Source organism: Durio zibethinus, chromosome 24 (assembly GCF_047325235.1).
Source record: "Durio zibethinus cultivar Kanyao isolate XHJ-2024 chromosome 24, ASM4732523v1, whole genome shotgun sequence".
Classification (NCBI taxonomy): domain Eukaryota; kingdom Viridiplantae; phylum Streptophyta; class Magnoliopsida; order Malvales; family Malvaceae; genus Durio; species Durio zibethinus.
The window spans coordinates 5,013,117-5,037,032 of record NC_143185.1 but is presented as its reverse complement, the minus strand read 5'-3'; the positions used below and the strand labels follow the sequence as shown (position 1 = coordinate 5,037,032).

Genomic DNA, 23,916 nt, shown 5'->3' with positions numbered 1-23,916 from the left:
CTTTTCTGAAACATCAGCTGGTAGAGGCTTAATTTCGTTAACCCTTTTCATCCTCCACGCAAGGTAACCTTCAGCAACATTATCTGTGAATCTAGCTGGGCTCATTCGGTTGACCTGCTTCTATGCTTTGATGATTGCACGAACCCATTTCACATAACCGGGTGTTTCATAATCAAACTCGAGTGAACCGAGCTTATGAGTCATAGGGATGAACTGCCGTGAATCATATTGTCTTTGAACCATAAGGGGCGCATAACTCACTGCCCCTTATATTCCTAACAAAGGTACCCATGACTCGTCTCCACAACTATATAAGATAGCCATCAGAAGCATCGATGGTGCCCTCCATGTTACATCTTCGCTAGTGAGCTTCAAAAAGAATGCCAACCATTGACTTTTTGTCCAATCTTTTCTCCATTCTTTAGTCATAAACTCTTTGATAGGACTGAAATGCACGGAGAATGGTCGAAATGATGTCTTCTCTTTTCCTCAAATATGGCTTCTGAGTCAGATAAAAAGTAACTAAACACACCCCATAAATTGTCCTTCACATTTTCTTCGACAAAAATTAAGTGATCTAACAGTTTCTGCCAAAATAGTTAGTGAAGGGTTTATACCTTTATCTAATTGCTCAAAAAAATCAACCACCGATGCTTCTATATGTCTTAAAACCTTAGGAAATATCATCAATCCATAGATGGCCAAAGCAAACACATCTAACCCCTGATCGATATCAATATACTTTCTTATGTACTCGAGCAAAAAAACTGATGGAATGGTCTCAACCTCATTTTTTTCTTTCTTGTGCTTGTCTATCTCTTCAACCTCCACTTGCATGATCTTGGCTAATTTTTTTCTATATCCGGTGGTCTTATGCTCTTTCCAATAGATCTTGTCTTGATTGATAGACTCTATCCGAAGTAAAGAAGAATATTCTTCGATCGTGGGAGCCAAGTCTTTTTGGTTGAATACAAAGCATTGATAAGATGGATCCCAGAACTGTATTACGGCTCTCATTAGCTGTTCATCAACCTTCACAGACATAAGCAGTGCCATATCCCCGTATTTCTTGGAAAAAAATTCTTTTTTCTCTATTCTCCATTGTTTCCAAATGGTTTCCAATTCTGATATATTATTCTGATCGAGATCCATATGCACTGACTGTGGTAGCATCGATATATGACCATCTACTAAGCAATCTCCTTCTTTCCCCTAAGTACCTTCTGAATGGCTCTTGACCTCTAAGTAGCTCTTACACACAGACGACATCCTTTAGGTTTTTTTGAAAGTTTTTTTTTTTAAGACTGGTCCAAAACAATACCCTCTAAAAATATGGTACCTATATGATGCATGCAACAAAATTGAAGACAATAAAACAAATCAAGAATGTAAATAAAATAAATAAATAAAACTGAGTAAATGAGTGACCAAGCATATCAGAATATACGTAGTGTCCTAATTTAGATAATTTTCTCGTAAAAGGGAAGTATGGCTCTATCCTAAAGTTGGACTTCAGGGTTCACTATATGTCGGGTTAAGATTTATATGTCTAAAGGTTCCCAGACTATTCCTCACATCATCGTCCATTATAGACTAGTAAGGCTTCCCGATCCTCACCCATTACAGGCTACTACCAAAACGGGTTCAATCTGAGTGAAAGTGTTTCGCTAGCAAATGCGGAGGTTATCACCTCATGAGAGCGTAGCTACTTCACTTCCTCCTAAAAGGATGGAGCCTGGGTATAGAGCTCATGTATGCAAGTGAATATGCAAAGTGTGTGCAAGGTAATGTATTAATCAAAATAACATGAATAAATCAAAAACAAAATCAAAATGAAGTAATAACTAGCACATAATTTATTTCATTTATTAACATGACTATTTTCAGAAAAATAAAATAAAAGAAATTAAATTAAATATCAAATAAAATCAATTAAATCTAATCGTTGTCAATAGCGCATAATTAAAATTTTGGCCCGACTCTCAAATAACTCCCCAGTGGAGTCACCAAGCTGTCATAACGGTTTTGGGACTGCCAGACATAAAAGATGATGTTTTAAAATCGAGAAAAATAAAAGGGGAGGAGTCACCACCAATCTTTGTTAGGGTGTGATTGGCCACCCAAAAGTTTATCCTTTTAATAAAACTTATAAAAACGAGTTTAAAGTTTATCAAAAAGATAAATTTCGGTCTACGAAAAACCAGGTTGAGTCCGGGAGTCAGTTACGCATGGAAAAGGATTAGCACCCCCACAACGCCCATAAATTGGTACCATTTAATTACGCACTATTTTCGTTATTGGATAAAAATGGTTTTAATTTAAAATTTAACACTAATTCCCTTCATTTAAAAATATTTTTGCTAAAATTTTTATTTAGGAATATTGAGAAAATCTTTAAGTTAAAGAATTATCTTGAAATTCTCCAATATCTAGGCAGAATTTGAAATAACTCTTTTCGCTTAAGATTTAACATAACAATCCTTAAAATGAAATAACGCTCTTTATAAAAAATTGTTGGTGACTCTCCAACATCTAGACAGAGTACCAAGAATTATTTTTTGGAATGTTATTTTTATTTTATTTTGTAATATCACAAAAAGATTTTTTTTTAGTATTATTTTTTTTATTATAAGATATTTTATCACTAAGTAGTAAATAAAAAAAATTAAAGACAAAATAGTACAAGTAAATACTGATAATAACATGCTAACGTATATCATGCTAATGAATGTCATGTAAAATGAGATGCAATTTAAGAGTTGGATTCTTAAATATAATGAGACCAGCCCGACTCTCCAATATCTAGGCAGAGCTTAGGTGCGACTGTTTATATTTAAGATCCCAATTTACCGTTATCTTTTTTTTTATTTATTGATCTTATCATTAATGCGATTTAAGAAATCGTGTGAAAAGACTTCACGAAGTAAAATTTCCTAAATATCCCATCATCTAGGCGGTATTCGGAAACAAATTGCTTCAAATAGAATTTTCATACGTGTCCTTAGGATTTTTTTAGGACTTTGCATTTCGAGGATTTTGGACTTTTGGGGGTTTTGGATTTTAGGGATTTTGAATTTTATGAGGTTTGGATTTAAGGGATTTTGGATTTTTAGGAGTTTTAGAAACCTATAATTTTTTAAAATTAAGAATTAGTGTTTAAGGTTTCGTTTTTAAGAAAATACAAACATCTCTAAAAATCTCCAATATCTAGGTGGATTTTCGAAGCAAGTTCGATTTTAGTGATTTTTTAAAATTAATTTAAAAATTTTTTATATTTATTTTTTATGAAAATTTATTAATAATAATTCCCCAACATCTAGGCGGAATTATTTCTTTTAAAAATATATTTTTATTCCCTCCAACATCTAGGTAGGGAAAATAATAAAAATTATTTTTTTGAGCATTTTAATATATTTTAATTATTATTTGTTTTCAATTTTATTATTATTAAAACAATTAAACATTTATTCTAATAAATTTATCATGCATAAATAAATAAAAAAACAAAAATAATAATATAAAAAAATAGAAAATTTTAAAAAAAAAATTTTTTTTACCTGAACCGGATCGGTCAACGGTCCGGTCAACGCTGGTCCGGCGATCTAACCGTTTCAACAGTTGGATCGGCGGTTCGGGCGATCTGACCGATTCAGTCCGATCCACTGGTGGTTCGTATGAACCGATTCAAGGCTGGCTGGAACGGGTCGTCGGGTCTGGTTGCGCAGATCTCGAGTCGGGTTCAGGTCAACGCGCGGATCATTCTTTAGTTAAAACGATGTCATTTTGAGTTTTTATTGAAACGACGTTGTTTTGGCTATTAACAATTTATATAAAAGTTAAAAAAAAAAAATTTTGTCATTTTTTTTCAGTCTTAAAAAAAAAACAGCTTTTTTTTTCTTCTTCTTCAACCGCACGCCGCGGTACCGCCGCCGTTCGCCAGTCACCGATGGTCGAAAAATCCTAAAATTCTCCCATAAACTCTTCTCGATCTCCTGAGCGCAGATCTGGCCTCATTTTCACCAAAAACGGCCTTAATTCATGTAGATCGGGTTTTGAAGTTTTCAGTATACTTTTTTTTTTGTCGAAAGCTAACTGGTACCTTTCTTTGTTGGTGTAGGTGGCTCGACGCTGAGGTTCCTCCCTACGAGGAGGACTGTGATTTCGTTTTGGTTTTTGTTTTTGTTTTTGTGTTTCTATTTTTTTTTTTACGTTTCTTTTTTTTTTTCGGCTAGATGGTGCTCGTGTATTTTGAGGGGGGTAGCTGTGTGTTTGAAAATGGATTTTTTTTTTTTCGAGAGCTGACCGATCGCCAATGAGGAAGATGGCTGGGGATTTTAAAGGGTTTCTATTTAGGGGAATCTAGATGGATATAGGTAGGCTGTAAGTAGGCTGAGAGCTGGTCAGGGGATTGGTTGGGTTGGTCGGGGAGTTGGTTGGGTGGCTGACAGAGAGTTGGTCGAAGCAGTTCGGCATCGTACCAACCCCTTGACTTCTATCTTATTTTCGTTTTGTTTTTTGTTTGTTTTGTTAAATATTATTATTATTATTATTATTATAAAAATAAAACAGTAGATCCGGACAAAATCGGTGTCTACAATAATAATGATGGACACCTTTTGTTATATGGAGTAAATAGAGAAAAGACAATTGAGGTGGCTGAGACTTCACTTAGCTGCATAGGCATTGAAAATGACAATAGAGATAATGAAGCCATCGAAAAGGAAGGTGTCTTAACAGAATACGAGAAAGGTTTTGCATGCACTGGTTCATGATTAGGAAACGCGTGGGAGGACAAAGTGGATCCCACGATATTAAAGAAGCTAGATGATAAGGGTGACAATGAGCTAGAAAGTGAGGTGGGATGTGATGTAGGGGCTGTGGGTGGAATGCTTAGTTATAAGGCAGGCCTGAGTTTGGACGTTGAAGGAACTGATGGATCAGAATATGAGATGTTTAGGCCAAGTGAAGGGATAGGAAAAACAGGACCATTAAATAAAAACAAGGACTCGGCTGAGGAGAATGGGGCCTTTGGCCAAGTTAAGAATCAAAGAAGAAAAGGGAGAAGGGACAGGAGCATTTATAAGATTGAAGAATTGTTTTATGAAAAGCTGTTAGGGAAGAAGGAAGCTAAAGGGGGAAGGAAAATGAAGTAGAAGAAGATTCAAAAGCAAAAACAAAAGGAGAATATCGTAACAAATGCTTCACTATCTGATGGGAGCTTCCAAAATTGCAGGAGGGTGCTTTATGCGGATGATGCTGAGTCAACCTTTAAGCTTGGGAAAATGCTAGGAATGTAAGCCAGCTGTGATGACGAGATCGTGATTAAGACATTAAAAAAAATGCAAATATGGCAAAACATTGAGGGTGGAAGCAAGTAATTGTATATGCGTAGCTATTTAGTAGAGAAAAATAGAAATAACATTATGTTGAAAGAAGCTCGAGGAATATGGAATTTGGGCAAACTACTAAGACTATCAGCAAATTGTGAAAAGCATTTGATTAATTGTTGTGCTCATAAAGTCATTTGATTTGGTGCCATTTAGATAGGAATTATTGATTCAATACCTTAGTAATTAAGGTTGAGTTGGTTTAAAATTGATAAGCTTGCTAATTGAATCAGGTCAATGATCTAGTTTATTGTTTTCAAGGATTCGATTGGTGTGCCTAACGCATTGGCTAAGGCGGGAGTATATAGGGAAGAGTTCTCTCATGGCTTGGTGGTAAATTTTGGTTTCATTAAAGGATTGAGGAACATTCTATGGTGCTGCTCAATGATTTTGGTGGTTCTTGATTTTCTTAGGAGTTCTCGTCATTTTGATTTATTTTCCTGGTATATATCATATTGATCATTGTTGATGCAAGCAATGTTATGCCTCCATTTCCTAGTTTGGTTGGAGTTGTTGAGTCTAATGTGGTTGTGACTAATATATTGGGGGTAGTTAATGGGATGGTCAACATGTTGGCTAAAGAGGAAGTGGATCACATGGAATTATTTAGTGCATGGCGAAAATAGATTGGTGCACTCAAGGTATTTGAGTTAGCATGTTAGGGATGTATCTAGTGTAATTATATAAGGTGTATGTTAACTGCTGTTTGATTTTCTAAATGATTAATAAAAGCTTCATTGACTTAGCAAAAAAGATACCAGAGGAAACTAGTAAAATATGGAATATTGGCAAGAAGATTGAATTATCTTTGGAAGCTGGAGAGAGAACGATTATTGAGAAATTGATGAAGATGGAAGGTCAAGAGGTGGAGTACTACCTTTACTGGTTGTAGTTTAAAAAGTGGAGAGGGATTATTGGTGACTGTGTTATGGGATTGTTACAAACTGGTCTGATGGGCTAATACTGGATTGAATTTAAGTTGAGAGTAGATAGGTGTTTTGTGATTTTGTCTGATGATTGTTAGTTAGGTGATATTCAGATTTGGGATGGAGTTGTACGAGGTTGTTGTCAGGGAAAATTAGGGAATTGTTAAGTGTCATAAAGATGAAAGAGGGGGAATAATGCATATTCTACATTTTTATTGCCTATGATGATTTCCTGGACCTTCCATTGTTAGGAAGTGATTTACCTGGTATGTTAGTGGAAACATAAGAAGTAGGATAAACAGATGGCTAGCGGATACAGGATGGTTTGGGAATGTTGGCTTTCTGATCATAATGAAAATTTTATGAAGAAAACTTAAGAGGTGTGGGTTCTGCTTGAAAACCAACTTTGGTAAACTGTAAGACTTTTCAAAAGGTGTTGATTAAAAAGAGTCTAGTAACGGGATATAGGAAAGAATTGTTCTGATTGATGAAATGATGGTGCAGCTATTTGCCATTGATGATGTAAGAGAATTAGAAAAAAATGAGTTAGAGAACAAGAAATTTAACAAAGAATTTTGGAAGGCTCATAAGATCAGAGTTTTATATGGAGACAATAGTATGAGACAGAAACTTTGGCCATGGCGAGCAGGAATTGATATGGAGGAGTCTCTCATTACATGGTGGTGAGGGATCTTGTTCAAGGAAACATTGATTATATTTGTGTGTTATAGCAAGGACATGAATAGAAATGAACTTGTGACATTGAGTGTCCAGGATAGTTAACTTCGATCTTGATTGTTTTATAGAGGTGTTCCTTTTGACTGATAATAACTTGTTTACTGTTGTGAGTTTTATCTCACTCCTTTTATTAATGAAATTTGACTTAGCAAAAAATAATAATAATAACTTTCTTAGTTTAGGTTGAAGGGTATGCTCAACTTTTCATCTTCTCTTTCCCATTGCATAAACCTATTACAAGTTATGTTCACAGTAATTGATATTTTTAGGTTGTAAATTAGGTAATTTTTTAAATTTACTTTATCTTTTTTTTTTTTTTTGGTAGGAGACTCTTCAAAGATAAGTTTTGTGTGGTTTGAGTCGCTGACGGTGAACTTGGATGTTATTTTTGAGCTTCGATAATAGGCTGACTTGATGTTGAATTGGTGGAAGTGCTTTTGATGGTGATTTCACTGTTTGTTCAGGGTGAACAATCTATTCTATTTCTGGAGGCTGAAATGGTTGGTTTGATAACCTAGTTTCATCTTTTTTTAGAGTTATCACAATTGTTGCAGCTTGTTCTTTGATGGTTTTTTCAGAGTTGCAAAGAAATAAATGAGGCAAGTCCTATTATCAAGTTTCAACTCGTTCCTAATTAGCCTACTAGTCTTTTCACATCCAAACCTTCCAAGAGCAACAAATGATCTAGGTATCTACAACAATTAAAGACACCATAGTCAATTATATGACATCAATAGAAAAAAATGCAAAATTAAGCAAAATAGAAATTGGTATTGAAAAATAAAACTGCAAAATATTCCTAACACAACACACCAGGGTAAAGGAAAATGTACATAAATAATTAACATAAGAAAGCAAAAATAATATAATCATTTAATTTATGTTCATGAAAAGCTATTTAAATAGATAAGTTAACAATTTCAATACATATAAATGGATTAAAAAACATAATTATCTAAGCAAATATTCATTTTACGATACTTGGTAGTCTAATTTACAATTGCTAACATACCACAAAGTAAAAGAAAATGCATATAAATAATTAATATAAGAAAGCAAAAACAATATAATGATTTAATTTATGTTCATGTAAAACTATTTAAATAGTTGAGTTAACAATTTCAATACATATAAATGGATTTAAAAACATTCTCATCTAAATAAAGATTCATTTTGGGTATTTGGTAACCTAATTTACAACTTTGTCAATAATTATTATAGACACCCAATTGGGTCCAGGCCCAGATCAATTGGGCTTGGCCCAAATGAGTAAGGCCCAATTCAATTGTAACCCTGTATTTTTTTTTCTTCTTTTGTATTTTATGTATTTTATTATTTATTATTATTATTATATATTAATATATGTATATCTTTATTTATTTATTTATTTATTTTCTATTAATATTTATATGTATTGTATTTATATAGTTATATATATATATATATTATTATATTATTATTTTTTTTTTATTATTTTTTTTTCTCTTTTTCTTGTAATATTTTTTTTGGTTTATCTTATTGTATTCTTAATTATCTGTTAATAATTTTTTTTTCTTCTTTCTCTTTTCTTGACCCGTATCTGATTCTTTTCTAATTATCTATTATTATTTTTTTATTTGATTTTTATTTTTGGAGGGCTGAGATTGAAGTTGAAGAATCCCACTGGGAATGGAAATTCAATCAGAAGGGTCCAGTTGGATTCAAAGATTGAATTCCTGTCCAATGAGGAATTGGGATTGATCAAGAACTCCTGATCAATCCCTATATAAAGGACCCCTGGAACAGATGCAAACACACACAGAAAATAGTAAGCAAAGCTATTGATTTGAGAGAAAAGGAGGCATATAGGAAGCTAGGAAAAGTTTAAGTGTTCTGGGAGTGAGAAAAAATTTTTAGAAATTTTTGACGAAAAATTTTTTTGGAAATTTTTGGGAAATTTCCAGATTCCGACGAAAATTCTGGCGAAATTTGAATTTTTCGGCAACAATTCCGGCGAGCATTGAAGTTCTGGCGACCTGTCCAGTTTCCGACGAAGAATCCCAGAAACCGGTGATATTCCGGCCAACTTTCGACGAAATTTCCAAATTCCGGCGACATTTTCCAGAATCCGGCACCGGTTTTCTTTAGCTTTTAGAGAGAAGGGAGAGGAAAAGGGAAGAAGAAAGAGAGAGGGGCGGAGCGTTCTGCCGAAAAACGAAGGGGATTGCCTTTTATACCCTCCCAAAACGACGTCGTTTTGGCCTTAAGTAACTAGAAGATCCGCGCGTTTTACCGAACCCGGCCCGACCCGAGCGTCGACCCGCTTTCCTGACCCACGCGTGCTGCCCCTCCTCCAAGCCAAGCAGAGCTTCCAAGCCGCTCCCCCCGAGCTGTTTCCCTGCCTTGAGCCGAACCGAGCTGATAACCGAGCCGCTTCAGTTTTTTTTTTTGTTTTATTTATTTATTTATTTATTAGATTAAGTTTATTTAATATTCTTTTTATCTTTATTTTATTTTTATTTTGTTTTTTATTTTTATTTATTTTCACTTTCATTTTTTTTATTTTATTATTCTATTTTCTTTAAATAAAAATCAAAATTTTCAAAAAATATTTTTAGGGAAAAGTTGAAAGTATCAATTTTCCTTAGAAATAAATTTTCCAAAAAAATATTTTTAGGGAAAAGTTGAAAGTATCAATTTTCCTTGAAAATTAAAATTTCCGAAAAGTATTTTTAGGGAAAAGTTGAAAGTATCAATTTTTCTTAGAAATAAATTTTCAAAAAAAAAAATATTTTTCAGGAAAAGTTGAAAGTATCAATTTCCTTTAAGAATAAATTTTCAAAAAATATTTTTAGGAAAAAGTTGAAAGTAACAATTTTCCTTAGAAATAAATTTTCCAAAAAAAATTTTCCTTGAAAATCAAAATTCCTGAAAAGTATTTTTAGGGAAAAGTTGAAAGTATCAATTTTTCTTAGAAATAAATTTTCAAAAAAAAAGATTTTTGAGGAAAAGTTGAAAGTATCAATTTTTCTTGGAAATCAAAGTTTCAAAAAAATTATTTTGAGGAAAAGTTGAAAGTATCAATTTTCCTTAGAAATAAATTTCAAAAAAAAAGATTTTTGAGGAAAAGTTGAAAGTATCAATTTTCCTTAGAAATAAATTTTCAAAAAAAAAGGATTTTTGAGGAAAAGTTGAAAGTATCAATTTTTCCTACACAAAAAAAATCATTCTTTCATTCCTTTCTATTTTGATTTTTCTTTAACTAATCCGACGACGGAGCCTCTGCAAGTGAAACAGTAGTTTTTCTTGCATACTCTTGAGGTGAGGAAATTTTCTCAATTTTCTGCTAAAAGTATTAGAGTCAATTGAGAAAATTTTCCAATAATTAATTACTTGGTAAAATTTTAAGGCTTTTGGATAACACAAATTTAAGCTGGTACCATCGTTTGATGGGCATTGTGAGGGTGCTATAACCTTCCTCACATGTAATCGAACTCCCAAACCCTGTTCTGGTTTGTAGACCTGAACCTATTCTTCTAGGGACCCTTAAACTTAGGTGTTCTCTAAAAGGACAGATTCTATAGGTGGCCAATCGCACCTAGATAAAAAAGATTGGTGGCGACTCCCTAAAAGTCAATGTCTAGCGATAGATCCCCAGATCTAGACGTTATGACAGCTTGGCGACTCCACTGGGGACTTGAGAGTCAGGCCAGCAAATAATTTATGTTATCCAAAAGCCTAATAAAATTGAACCCTTTTGTATATATGTATTATTATTCATTCATGTTTATTTACTTTATTGATTATGTCATTCATATGCATGTGCATAACATGAGCTTTATACCCGAGCTCCGTCCCTTTAGGAGGGAGTAAAGTACCTATTGCTTTCGTGAGGTCTAATGCCTCCGCAGTGGCTAGCGAAATACTCCCACTCAAATTGAACCTTTTCCGCTTGTAGCCTGTAATGGGTGAGGATTAGGGTGCCTTACTAGTCTGTAATGGACAGGGATGTAAGGAGCAATTTGAGGACCTTTAGACTCTGACCTTAAAACCGCATGTAGTGAACTTTAAGAGTGCCTACACCTAGGATAGAGCTCTTTCTACCCAATGATAGATATACCCTAAAATTAGGACACAAAAAGGGTGTTTATCTAATCATTTTGATTGCTTAACTTTGTGTATTATTTTTATCATATGTAACATTATGCATCAACATCACTTACATTTCATCCACGGAACTAACTATGTTGTTTGTCTGATTGTATGCATCTGTATTCTTTTTATGATCATGTTTCAACATAATCATTTGCATTCATTTCATGCTAGATTTCATTCAAAAAATGTACATTTCATTTGTGTATCAAAGCATCATACATAAGGCACAGCATAACATTTCTAATCATAAGTATGGTACTCAAGGTCCGAGGATAGCTCCATCTAGCGAAAACCCTGCTCATCCATACAACACAAGATCCAGAGCAAGACAAATGGAAGAAGAAAGTTCTCATAGATTTGAAAAGCTAGAAAAAGCTCAGGAGAAGAATGAAAGTGAACTAAGCAAGATTCTGGAGGCCCTAAAAAATATGAATAAAGGAAAAGGAGTTGAAGGAAGTACAAGCTAGCAAAAAGTGGCTGACCCTTTGTACCCTCCAGGTTTTGGCCCACCTCAAGCCCAGTCTGCCCAAGAGGTCCCATCACAACATTTTACATATCCAACATATCCTGGAATGCCATCGACTTTCAATCCAGGGCAGTATAATAGCTATATAAATCCTGTCTTCACTGAAAAGGTAGCAGAACCAATTCCTGATCTAGATGATTTAAAAGAGAAGGAAAAGGAAAAGATGAGGGTGGAAGCTGAAGAAAGTTCCAAGATTAGCATGCTAGAGCAAAGGCTAAGGGCTGTTGAAAGATTTAGCTTTTATGGGTCAATTGATGTTGCTGGGCTCTGCCTAGTTCCTGATGTGGTTATCCCTCATAAGTTCAAAGTACCGAAATTTAAAAAGTATGACGGTACAAAGTGCCCCAAAACCCACATCACCATGTATTGCAGGAAGATGGCGGCTCATGCACATGATGAAAAACTATTGATGCATGTTTTCCAAGACAGTCTTACTGGCTCTACGGCCAGATGGTATGTTCAACTGGACAGGACTCACATTCGCTTTTGGAGCGATATGGCACATGATTTTATCAACCAATATCGACATATCATCGATTTGGCTCCTGATCGTTTGTCTTTGCAGAACCTGGAGAAAAAGGCAAACGAGTCTTTTAAAGAGTATGCCCAGAGGTAGAGGGATGTTGCTTCTCAGGTACAACCTCCTCTGACAGAAAAAGAAATTACAGTGCTATTTGTCAGCACTTTAAAACCTCCCTATTATGAAAAGATGATAGGGAATGCAACAAAGAATTTTGTTGATATGGTAATCTCGGGAGAGATCATTGAGAGTGTCATCAAGAATGGTAAGCTAGAAGGAAATAAAGCATCTAGCAAAAGAGTCCCGAAGAAAAAAGAAACTGAAGCTCAGGCTGTGAGCTTTGATAGACGACAAAACAGAGGTTATTCACCTTACCCACCATCAGAATATTTGTCCTATCACCCCACTGTAAATAACACTTCCTTTCATCCATACCAACCATTTACACAACCACCATACCCTCAAACCTATCAATCCTCTTATAGACCCCAAAATACCATGTACAGTCCTAACATCCAACCTACCTCAAGATCACAAATTCGCCCAACTAACCCTATTGGTGGCTCACGGGAGCAACGAACCACTCGTGAAAAACCTGTTTTTGACCCTATTCCCATGACCTATACGGAATTATATAAGGAGCTCTGCAACAGTCATTTGATCGCTCCAAGTAAATTGAAACCCCTCAAGCCACCTTATCCCAAGTGGTATGATCCCACCACCCACTGTGACTACCATTATGGGATTGCTGGTCATTCTACCGAGAATTGCACTACCCTGAAACACAAAGTGTAACGGTTGATCAAGGATGGGATGATTTGCTTTGACAATGGAGGGACGGTTGCGCCAAATGTTAGTGGCAATCCTCTACCGAATCATAATGTGAATGCTATAGGGAAAGAGCAAGAACGTCATGTGAAGAGGGAAGTGGCAGATATTAAGACACCTTTGGGCTAATTATTTGATGTTTTACGAAGAGCAAACATGATACAACTGGTAAGTCCACACAGCTATCATGGAGCATATATAGCTGGTACTAGTTGTAAGTATCATAGTGGGGCAATGGGCCATTCCCTTGAAACCTGTGAGCAGTTTCACCATGAGGTACAAAGACTCTTGGATTCACACCAAATGAAAATCTATGAAATAAAAAAAGACCTGAAGAATGTTGAGGTATACATGACTGATAAGCCTGTAAAGTTGTTTCCAAAACCAGTGACAATCCAGTGTGGGAACAAACCAAAGTCAGTCATAGACAAACTCCTCCCTAGGCAGATAACTTTTAAAGTCCTGACTCCTTTTCCATACAAAGATGATAAAGTTATACCTTAGAGATATGGCTGTGACATCATTGTTCAGGGACAAAAAGAAGAGATCTCCAAAGCCGATGCTTCCAACATAACTGGTGTAGGAGGCATTACTCGAAGTGGGAGATGTTATACTCCGAAAATGCTAGAGAAGGCTAGAAGGGAGAAGGCTAAAGAAGAAGAAAGACGGAATAATCCGGAGATAGAGCCTGAAGAGGATCAACCAAAGCCAATATCAGAAAGAGAGGTTTGTGAATTTTTGAAACTGGTAAAACATAGTGAGTATTCTGTTGTAGAACAGTTGAATAAAATACCAGCTTGAATCTCATTATTATCACTGTTACTGAACTCAGAGCCACACCGAAATACCTTGCTGAAAGTGTTAAACCAAGCATACGTGGCCTATAACGTGTCTGTTGAATATGTGAACCACCTGGCTAGAAACTTAGTCATGCCAAATCACATTTCATTCAGTGATGATGAGATTTCTTTAGAGGGAAAGAGAAATGCTAAGGCTCTGCATATCATAGTCAAGTGCAAGAGCCATATCATAGCTAAAGTCCTTATCGATAATGGTTCTGCCATCAATGTCATGCCTATGTCAACTTTGGCAAGGCTAACCATCGATTATTCTCATATACGGGATAGTCAAATGATTGTGAGAGCCTTTGACGGGACCAGAAAAGAAGTCTTGGGAGATATTGAGATGCCCTTACAAATTGGGCCATGCACCTTCAATGTAAAATTTTAAGTGATGGATATCTCTCCGTCCTACAGCTATTTATTAGGAAGACCATGAATTCACATGGTAGGAGCTGTGCCCTCTACTTTACATCAAAAGATCAAGTTTAATGTAGAAGGTCAATTGGTAGTGGTAGTTGGGGAGGAAGACATGCTGGTGACTCAACCATTGAACACCCCATATGTAGAGGCTACCGAAGAAGCATTGGAATGCTCCTATCGATCTTTTGAATTGGTCAATACTGTAGGTGAAGGATTTCAAAGTCAGCCTTTTTCAAAGATAGTGGTGAGCCAAGTCATCAATAAAGGTTGGTGTCCAGGACTATGGCTAGGCAAAAATTTACAGGGAATTAAAGAACCTCCAACAATAGCAGACAATAGCAATAGGGCAGGCTTAGGCTATGAGACGGTAGAGTGGGAAGTCAAAAGAAGGCCATCAAGGAAGATAGCAAGACTGATGTTCATCCCATACTTGTATGAAACCTTCAGACCTGGAGGATTCATGTACCTAGATACAAGAAAAAGTGTGGAAGATGATTTTGCCCAGTTAGCCATTAATGCTGTTGAAGATGAGGTGAAGGTAAATCAAGAAGAGTGGGTTCGTCTCTGTGCACCAAATTATGAGCTGAACAATTGGAGTGCTATCGAGATGCCTTCGACTTTTGATTTAGATGCAATGTAATTATAGCATCCCAATAGCTATTGCCCAAGGCATTGGGGTGATCTTTTTGTTCAAGCCATTCATCATTTATTATTTTTAATAAAATTAGGAATTATGCATTTTCATTCATTTCTTTTTGGGTTTTCATTATTTTCATCTTTCCAAGCACATCTTGCCAACATATCCCATTTCATTCAATTGCAGGTCTTTAAATGAACATGAGGATAATCATGATAACAATCAAGAGGTTAGCTTTGAGAATTCAATTAATACTGATGAATTTGATAATGAAGAGAATTCTGAAGAATATGTTATGCCTCCGGACCTAATGAGGATGATTGAACAAGAAAATAAGTCGATTGAGCCCTATCAAGAGTTAGTGGACTTAGTGAATCTGGGAGATGTAAAAAATAAGAAAGAGGTCAGAATGGGCACTTCACTTTCATCTGAAGATAGGCAACGACTGACAGACCTACTTCGAAAATTTGTAGATATATTCGCTTGGTCTTATCAGGATATGTCAGGACTGAGCACAAAGATAGTGGAGCACAGATTGCCTCTAAGGCCAGAATAGAAGCCAGTTCAACAGAAACTGAGACGGATGAAGCCCGAAATGCTACTAAAGATTAAAGAAGAGGTGAAGAAACAATTTGATGCAGGTTTTCTACAAGTGGCTAAGTATCCAGAATGGGTAGCCAATATAGTCCCAGTTTCTAAGAAAGATAAAAAAGTACAAATGTGTGTAGACTATTGAGATTTGAATAAGGCTAGCCCAAAGGATAACTTTTCTTTGCCTCATATTGACACACTAGTAGATAACACGGCTAAGCATTCGATTTTCTCCTTTATGGATGGTTTCTCGGGGTATAATCAGATAAAGATGGCTGCAGATGATATGGAAAAGATTACTTTTATGACCATGTGAGGAACTTTCTGCTACAAAGTCATGTCTTTTGGGTTAAAGAATGCTGGGGCAACATATCAAAGGGCCATGGTAACACTCTTCCATGACATGATGCACAAAGAGATAGAAGTGTATGTAGATGATATGATTACAAAGTCTTGTGGGGATGAAGATCATGTCACCAGCCTCAGAAAGTTATTTGAGAGGTTGAGAAAATTTCAATTAAAATTAAACCCAACCAAGTGCACCTTTGGGGTAAAGTCAGGGAAGTTGCTAGGCTTCGTAGTCAATGAAAGAGGAATTGAAGTCGATCCCGATAAGATACGAGCCATCCAAAATTTGTCACCTCCCAGCACACTAAAAGAAGTTTGAGGTTTTTTGGGTAGATTGAACTACATTTCTCGGTTCATCTCTCAGCTTACCTATAAATGTGATCCCATCTTTAAGCTTCTTCGTAAAGATAATCCTGGAAAATAGAATGAAGAATGTCAAAAGGCGTTTGATAAAATCAAGCAATATTTATCGAACCCTCCAGTATTGGTGCCACCTGTTTCAGGAAAACCTTTAATTTTGTACCTAACTGTATATGAAAATTCAATGGGATGTGTGCTGGGGCAGCAAGATGAGGCTAGCCAGAAGGAGAGAGCTATTTATTATCTGAGTAAAAAGTTCACGGAATACGAATCCAAGTATTTTTCACTAGAGAAAATGTGTTGTGCATTAGCGTGGACTACCAAAAGACTTAGACAGTACATGCTCTATCACACTACATTGCTCATAGCAAAATTGGATCCCATTAAGTACATCTTCGAGAAGCCTTCTTTGTCTGGGAGAATCGCTAGATGGCAAGTAATGCTCTCGGAATACGACATTATATACGTGAGCCAAAAAGCAATAAAAAGGGGTGCTATAGCAAAATTTCTTGCAGATCATGCTACTGAAAAGTATGAGCCGATGAAGCTAGAATTCCCTGATGAAGACTTAATGACTATTTCTCAACTAAAGGAAGAGGAGCATGTAGAAAAATGTTAGAGAATGTACTTTGATGGAGCTGCTAATGCCTTGGGACATGGAATTGGGGCAATTTTGATTTCTCCAGAAGAACAATACTACCCTGTAACAGCGAGGTTAAATTTCAATTGCACAAATAACATCGTTGAGTATGAGGCATGTGTCATGGGCCTGCATGCTGCTATGGATAGAAGAGTGAAAGTACTGAAAGTGTTTGGAGACTCAGCTCTAGTCATATATCAGTTGAAAAGAGAATGGGAGACGAGAGATTCAAAACTCATTCCATATCATAAGTACATTCTAGAGCTGACGAAACAATTTGAAGATGTCCAGTTTGATCACTTACCTTGGGAAGAGAATGTGATTGCTGATGCATTGGCTACTCTGACTGCAATAATTCAAATTAATGATAATACTGACATTCAGCCCATCAAGTTAGATGTTAAGGATATACTAGCGTATTGTTCTACTATGGAGGGAGAAGAAGATGGAAAGCCCTGGTATTATGACATCTTACAGTATGTCAAGGATCAGCAATACCCAGTTCAAGTAACAGAAATTGATAAAAGGGTCATTCGAAGATTGGCTATGAGCTTTTTCCTGGATGGAGATGTCCTGTACAAAAGAAGCAAGGACCAAGTATTATTGAGGTGCGTAAATGAGGCTGAAGCGAAGAAAATCATTAAAGAGGTGCATGATGGAATATGTGGGGCACATACTAATGGACATATGATGGCAAGACAGATCATGAGAACGAGATATTACTGGTTGACGATAGAGAATGATTGTATTGATTATGCTCGTAAATGCCATAAATGCCAGATATATGTTGATAAGATTCATGCTCCACCATCTGTTTTACATGTTATGGCACCACCATGGCCATTTTCAATGTGGGGCATGGATGTCATTGGTCCAATCACCCCAAAGGCTTCTAACAGGCACAGATTCATTTTTGTAATGATAGATTACTTCACAAAATGGGTAGAGGCAGCATCGTATGCAAATGTGACACACTCCGTGGTTTGCAAGTTCATAAAGAAAGAGATCATTTGTAGATATGGACTTTCGAAGAGAATCATTTCGGACAATGCCAAGAATCTAAATAGTAAGATGATGCAAGAAATATGTGCTCAATACAAGATCAAGCATCATAACTCTGCACCATACCGTCCGAAAATGAATGGGGCAGTTGAGGCAGCCAATAAGAACATAAAGAGGATTTTAGAAAAAATGACCAAAACTTACAAAGATTGGCATGAGAAGTTACCATTCGCATTGCATGCATATCGAACGTCAGTTCGTACCTCTACTGGGACAACCCCGTTTTTTTTAGTTTATGGGATGGAGGTTGTACTACAAGTGGAAGTAGAGATCCCCTCTCTGAGAGTCTTAAAAGAAGTCGAGTTGGAAGAAGCTGAGTGGATTCGAGAACGTTATGAGCAGTTAAATTTCATAGAAGAGAAGAGATTGACTGCACTGTGCCATGGTCAGCTATATCAAAGGAGAATGATGAGGGCTCATGATAAGAAGATTCGAACTCGTTGTTTTCAGGAAGAAGAGTTGGTCTTGAAAAGAATTCTCCCAATCCAACACGATAGTAGAGAAAAATGGACTTCGAATTGGGAAGGGCCGTATGTGGTGAAACGGGCTTTTTGGGGTGGAGCACTGATACTAACTGAGATGGACGAAAATGATTTATCCCATCCTATAAATTTTGATGCTGTGAAGAAATACTATGCTTGAAAAAATTGAAAAAATGAAAAAATGAAAAATGAAAAAATGAAAAATGATGAAAAAAAAAAGTGAACAAGGAGGACTCAAGGTGAAAACCCCAAAAGGGCAGCTTGAGTCATAGGGGGTTTGTCTAAGTTGAAAACCTGAAAAGGTGGCTTAGATAAGGAGAATACAACATTGAATTTAAAAGTTCGCTGATATGGAGACTAGCAAATTCGAAAGAGTTTCAAGTTGTTGAATACATCAGAGGGTTAGGTTTTCAGAAAAGACTTTGAGAAGTGTTATCATGATTATCTGATTGTTCATTTTAGGCTTTGTCCCCATACCTATCCCTGTAATTCTTTCTTGGCCAAAGTTTGCCAACATTTGCTAATAAAGAAACATTTTATTTCATTCTTTGCTCCTTTTTCTGATGACTGTTTCCCTACCATTCATATCCCTTTCTTCTTAATACCCCATCATGGAAGGAATGTGCAAATGCATTCTCCCTTTTTGAGTTTGAAATAATGATTGATGAATGAATAACAATATAAAAAGATTTTTACATTACATTGAATAAATCAAGAGTGATAAAGGCAGAATTGAGATGTTCAGCTCCTGATTAGGACCTTGAATTTGGGAAGAGATTTTTGTTACAGGAAGAATATGAATGAAAGAAATAATTAAGAGCTACACTGGTCTGATCTTAGAAGAACAGTGCCATTGGATCCTTGAGGAATCAAAAGGCTTGACGCCCAAGAAAGGAAAAAGAGCTTGAGAAACTTGAGTACCATACATTGAACAGGAATCAATTGGCCAACATCTCCATAGCATGCATTGAAATTCATATGCATTTGCATAGCATACACTACTTTCAGAAAAGTATAGTGTACAAATTCAAGAAGCAGTGGTGTTTCAACATCCCACATGGAGAAGACAGATATGAAGATACTTTGCAAAATTGGAAAAAAGCTTGTCAGGTAAGTTCCTAATCCTTAAAATAGGATGTCTTTTGGTATCAGGGTTGATTTATAAGACCTTTGGGCATAATCTCCTGAAATTCCTCCAAACACAACTTTCAACTCCTGTGGACATGATTGTCAATGAGCAATTTACTTTTCAAAGTTCCGTTGCCTCTGTTTAAAGGAGCAATTTATTTTCCAAAGTCGTGGTGCCTCTGTTTAGAGGAGCAATTTATTTTTCAAAGTCGTTGAGCCTCTGTTTAGAGGAGCTTTGGTCAAAAAAATAAAAAACAAAAAAACAAAAAGTGACAACGTTGAGTTGAATCTGGATTGGGTGTCTACGTCTTTGCGCAATTTCTGTTTCACAGAAAATGTGCAAAGAGGGGCAGCTGTAGACACCCAATTGGGTCCAGGCCCAGATCAATTGGGCTTGGCCCAAATGGGTAAGGCCCAATTCAATTGTAACCCTGTATTTTTTTTTCTTCTTTTGTATTTTATGTATTTTATTATTTATTATTATTATTATATATTAATATATGTATATCTTTATTTATTTATTTATTTATTTTCTATTAATATTTATATGTATTGTATTTATATAGTTATATATTATTATATTATTATATTATTTTTTTTTTCTCTTTTTCTTGTAATTTTTTTTTTTGGTTTATCTTATTGTATTCCTAATTATCTGTTAATAATTTTTTTTCTTCTTTCTCTTTTCTTGATCCGTATCTGATTCTTTTCTAATTATCTATTATTATTTTTTTATTTGATTTTTATTTTTGGAGGGCTGAGATTGAAGTTGAAGAATCCCACTGGAATGGAAATTCAATCAAAAGAGTCCAATTTGATTCAAAGATTGAATTCCCGTCCAAGGAGGAATTTGGATTGATCAGGAACTCCTGATCAATCCCTATATAAAGGATCCTTGGAACAGATGCAAACACACACAGAAAATAGTAAGCAAAGCTATTGATTTGAGAGAAAAGGAGGCGTACAGGAAGCTAGGAAAAGTTTAGGAGTGTTCTGGGAGTGAGAAAAAATTTTTAGAAATTTTTGGCGAAAAATTTTTCTGGAAATTTCTGAGAAATTTCCAGATTCATATGAAAATTTCGGCGAAATTTGAATTTTCCGGCAACAATTCCGGCGAACATTGAAGTTTCCGGCGACCTGTCCAATTTTCGGCGAAGAATCCCAAAAACCGGTGATATTTCGGCCAACTTTCGATGAAATTTCCAGATTTCGACGACATTTTCCAGAATCCGGCACCGGTGTTCTTCAGCTTTTAGAGAGAAGGGAGAGGAAAAGGGAAGAAGAGAGAGAGAAGGGAGGAGCATTCTGTCGAAAAACGAAGGGGATTGCCTTTTATACCCTCCCAAAACGACGTCGTTTTGGCCTTAAGTAACCAGAGGATCCGCGCGTTTTACCAAACCCGGCCCGACCCGAGCGTCAACCCGCTTTCTTGACCCGCGCGTGCTGCCCCTCCTCCAAGCCGAGCCGAGCCGAGCCGAGCTTCCAAACCGCTCCTCCCGAGCCGTTTCCCTGTCTTGAGCCGAGCCGAGTCGATAGCCGAGCCGCTCCAGGTTTTTTTTTTATTTTATTTATTTATTTATTTATTAGATTAGGTTTATTTAATATTCTTTTTATCTTTATTTTATTTTTATTTTGTTTTTTATTTTTATTTATTTTCACTTTCATTTTTTTTATTTTATTATTCTATTTTCTTTAAATAAAAATCAAAATTTCCAAAAAATATTTTTAGGGAAAAGTTGAAAGTATCAATTTTCCTTAGAAATAAATTTTCCAAAAAAATATTTTTGGGGAAAAGTTGAAAGTATCAATTTTCCTTGAAAATCAAAATTTTCGAAAAGTATTTTTAGGGAAAAGTTGAAAATATCAATTTTCCTTAGAAATAAATTTTCAAAAAAAAAAAATATTTTTGAGGAAAAGTTGAAAGTATCAATTTTCCTTAAGAATAAATTTTCAAAAAATATTTTTAGGGAAAAGTTGAAAGTAACAATTTTCCTTAGAAATAAATTTTTCAAAAAAATATTTTTGGGGAAAAGTTGAAAGTATCAATTTTCCTTGGAAATCAAAGTTTCAAAAAAATATTTTTGAGGAAAAGTTGAAAGTATCAATTTTCCTTAGAAATAAATTTAAAAAAAAAAAGATTTTTGAGGAAAAGTTGAAAGTATCAATTTTCCTTAGAAATAAATTTTAAAAAAAAAAAGGATTTTTGAGGAAAAGTTGAAAGTATCAATTTTCCTTGAAAATCGAAATTTTCAAAAAATATTTTTGGGGAAAAGTTGAAAGTATCAATTTTTTCTACACAAAAAAAAAATCATTCTTTCATTCCTTTCTATTTTGATTTTTTATTTTGATTTTTCTTTAACTAATCTAACGACGGAGCCTCTGCAAGTGAAACAGTAGTTTTTCTTGCATACTCTTGAGGTGAGAAAATTTTCTCAATTTTCTGCTAAAAGTATTAGAGTCAATTGAGAAAAATTTTCAATAATTAATTACTTGGTAAAAATTTAAGGCTTTTGGATAACACAAATTTAAGCTGGTACCATCGTTTGATGGGCGTTGTGAGGGTGCTATAACCTTCCTCACACGTAATCGAACTCTCGAACCCTGTTCTGGTTTGTAGACCTGAACCTATTCTTCTAGGGACTCTTAAACTTAGGTGTTCCCTAAAAGGACAGATTCCATAGGTGGCCAATCGCACATAGATAAAAAAGATTGGTGACGACTCCCTAAAAGTCAATGTCTAGCGATAGATCCTCGGATCTAGACGTTATGACAATTATAAATTTCATACCTATATTTGAATAATGTCAACAGAGATGGAAAACGAAGTATAATAGGTGGGGCTTACTTTGGTGTTTCATAATGCACCGAGCCACACTTTCTCCTGCAAATGTGTAATGTCAAAATAGTAGAGAGTTAGAGAATGCTAAAGAATATTTTGCTAAAAGCACTTTAAATTTTGTGTACCATTAACATCTAAAGAAATAATGACATCAAAATCTTAAAATAGTAAATTATATATGTTCCATATAAGTTTGTTGTACTAACTGCATAAATTCATACCTATTACTCTATTTCTAGAAATAAATTATTTTTAAATTTCTTGTTTAACTAACATACATGTATCTTCCAAGAAAATATTTTGGATTCTTATGAAGTTATAAGTTTTTTTTTTTTCTTTTTGGCGGAACATCAAAGTTAAAAGTTCAAGAGATTCACCAAAAGTTTATATGAATTTTTGGACATTTTAACCAAACCAAGAAGAAAGTGGTACTAATCAAGATGTTTCTTAAGACATCACAAAAAAACAAAAAGGAATAAATAACATATGTTTCTACAATTCGATTAAGGATATACCGATATTGATGGTTATATTGTTAAGAATAACTTCTGGATTCATCCCAAATCTTTCGATTATGACTATAATTCAATCAATCGGTTGTAAGTGCATGTAGTTGAAGAAAACACGATAACTCTAGTTAGGATTTTTTTGAAAAGAATACTCTTTGAACGAAAACTATAATAGGTAATTTAAAATATTAAAACAGAAAGGATACAAAGTTACTTAAGTATCAATGCAAGCCACCTTCCCATTCCCACCTCCCATATTTGTAGAAAGCTACGAAAGCAATATAAATACTTGATCAGCAAAGTTCAATTTATCTATGAAAATTATGATTAGCTAATTGAACTAAATCAATCCAAAGATATGTAAACAAATGTGACTAGTTATGTAATTTTATGATTCAAACATGTGGCATATATCTACCATTGCCTATGTTAAATCTTGATAGGATTTTTTTATTAAAAAATTCTATTTCGGACAAATTAAAAATTTTTCAAATCAAATCAAATAATACAGGTCGTTTAGAGTAAGTTTAATAAGGTTAACTATCTTATTCTTTTTCTTTAATCGCCAATTTGAGGATTAATCCTGGATCACAAAGGTGAGAAAGGAACCTATTTAGTCATAAAGAACCTTTATGTCACCTTCAAAAGTTTAATCATAAAATCATTTACGAAAAACTATAATAAATGTACGAACACTAATGAAATATCTTTTAAAGATCTTTACCACCTAAGAGTTCATCAAGGGCTTGGCTTTAGGATGTGATGAGAATCATATATTCTTTCTAAAAAGCAAGAAATAAGAATATCCAAATCATGTAAACTTACATGCTTACAGTGATACTGGGTGTAAAATAAAAATGAAAATCATTCTTTTAAGTTTCTCCAAAATGCACAGCTTACATACCTAGCTCAACATTTTTTGTTAAACAATTAAATCAAGGGTCCGCAAGAAAATTGGCCATTCAATTTTCTAAAATAATCAAGAGCAAAATTAGAAAA

The 23,916-nt window shown here is 34.9% G+C and overlaps 1 pseudogene; it reads left to right on the top strand.

Moving 5' to 3' along the window:
• The first annotated feature begins 4,363 nt into the window (after positions 1 to 4,363).
• LOC111316333 (DExH-box ATP-dependent RNA helicase DExH6-like) overlaps positions 4,364 to 23,916 on the top strand; it is a 68,165-nt pseudogene continuing 48,612 nt past the window's right edge.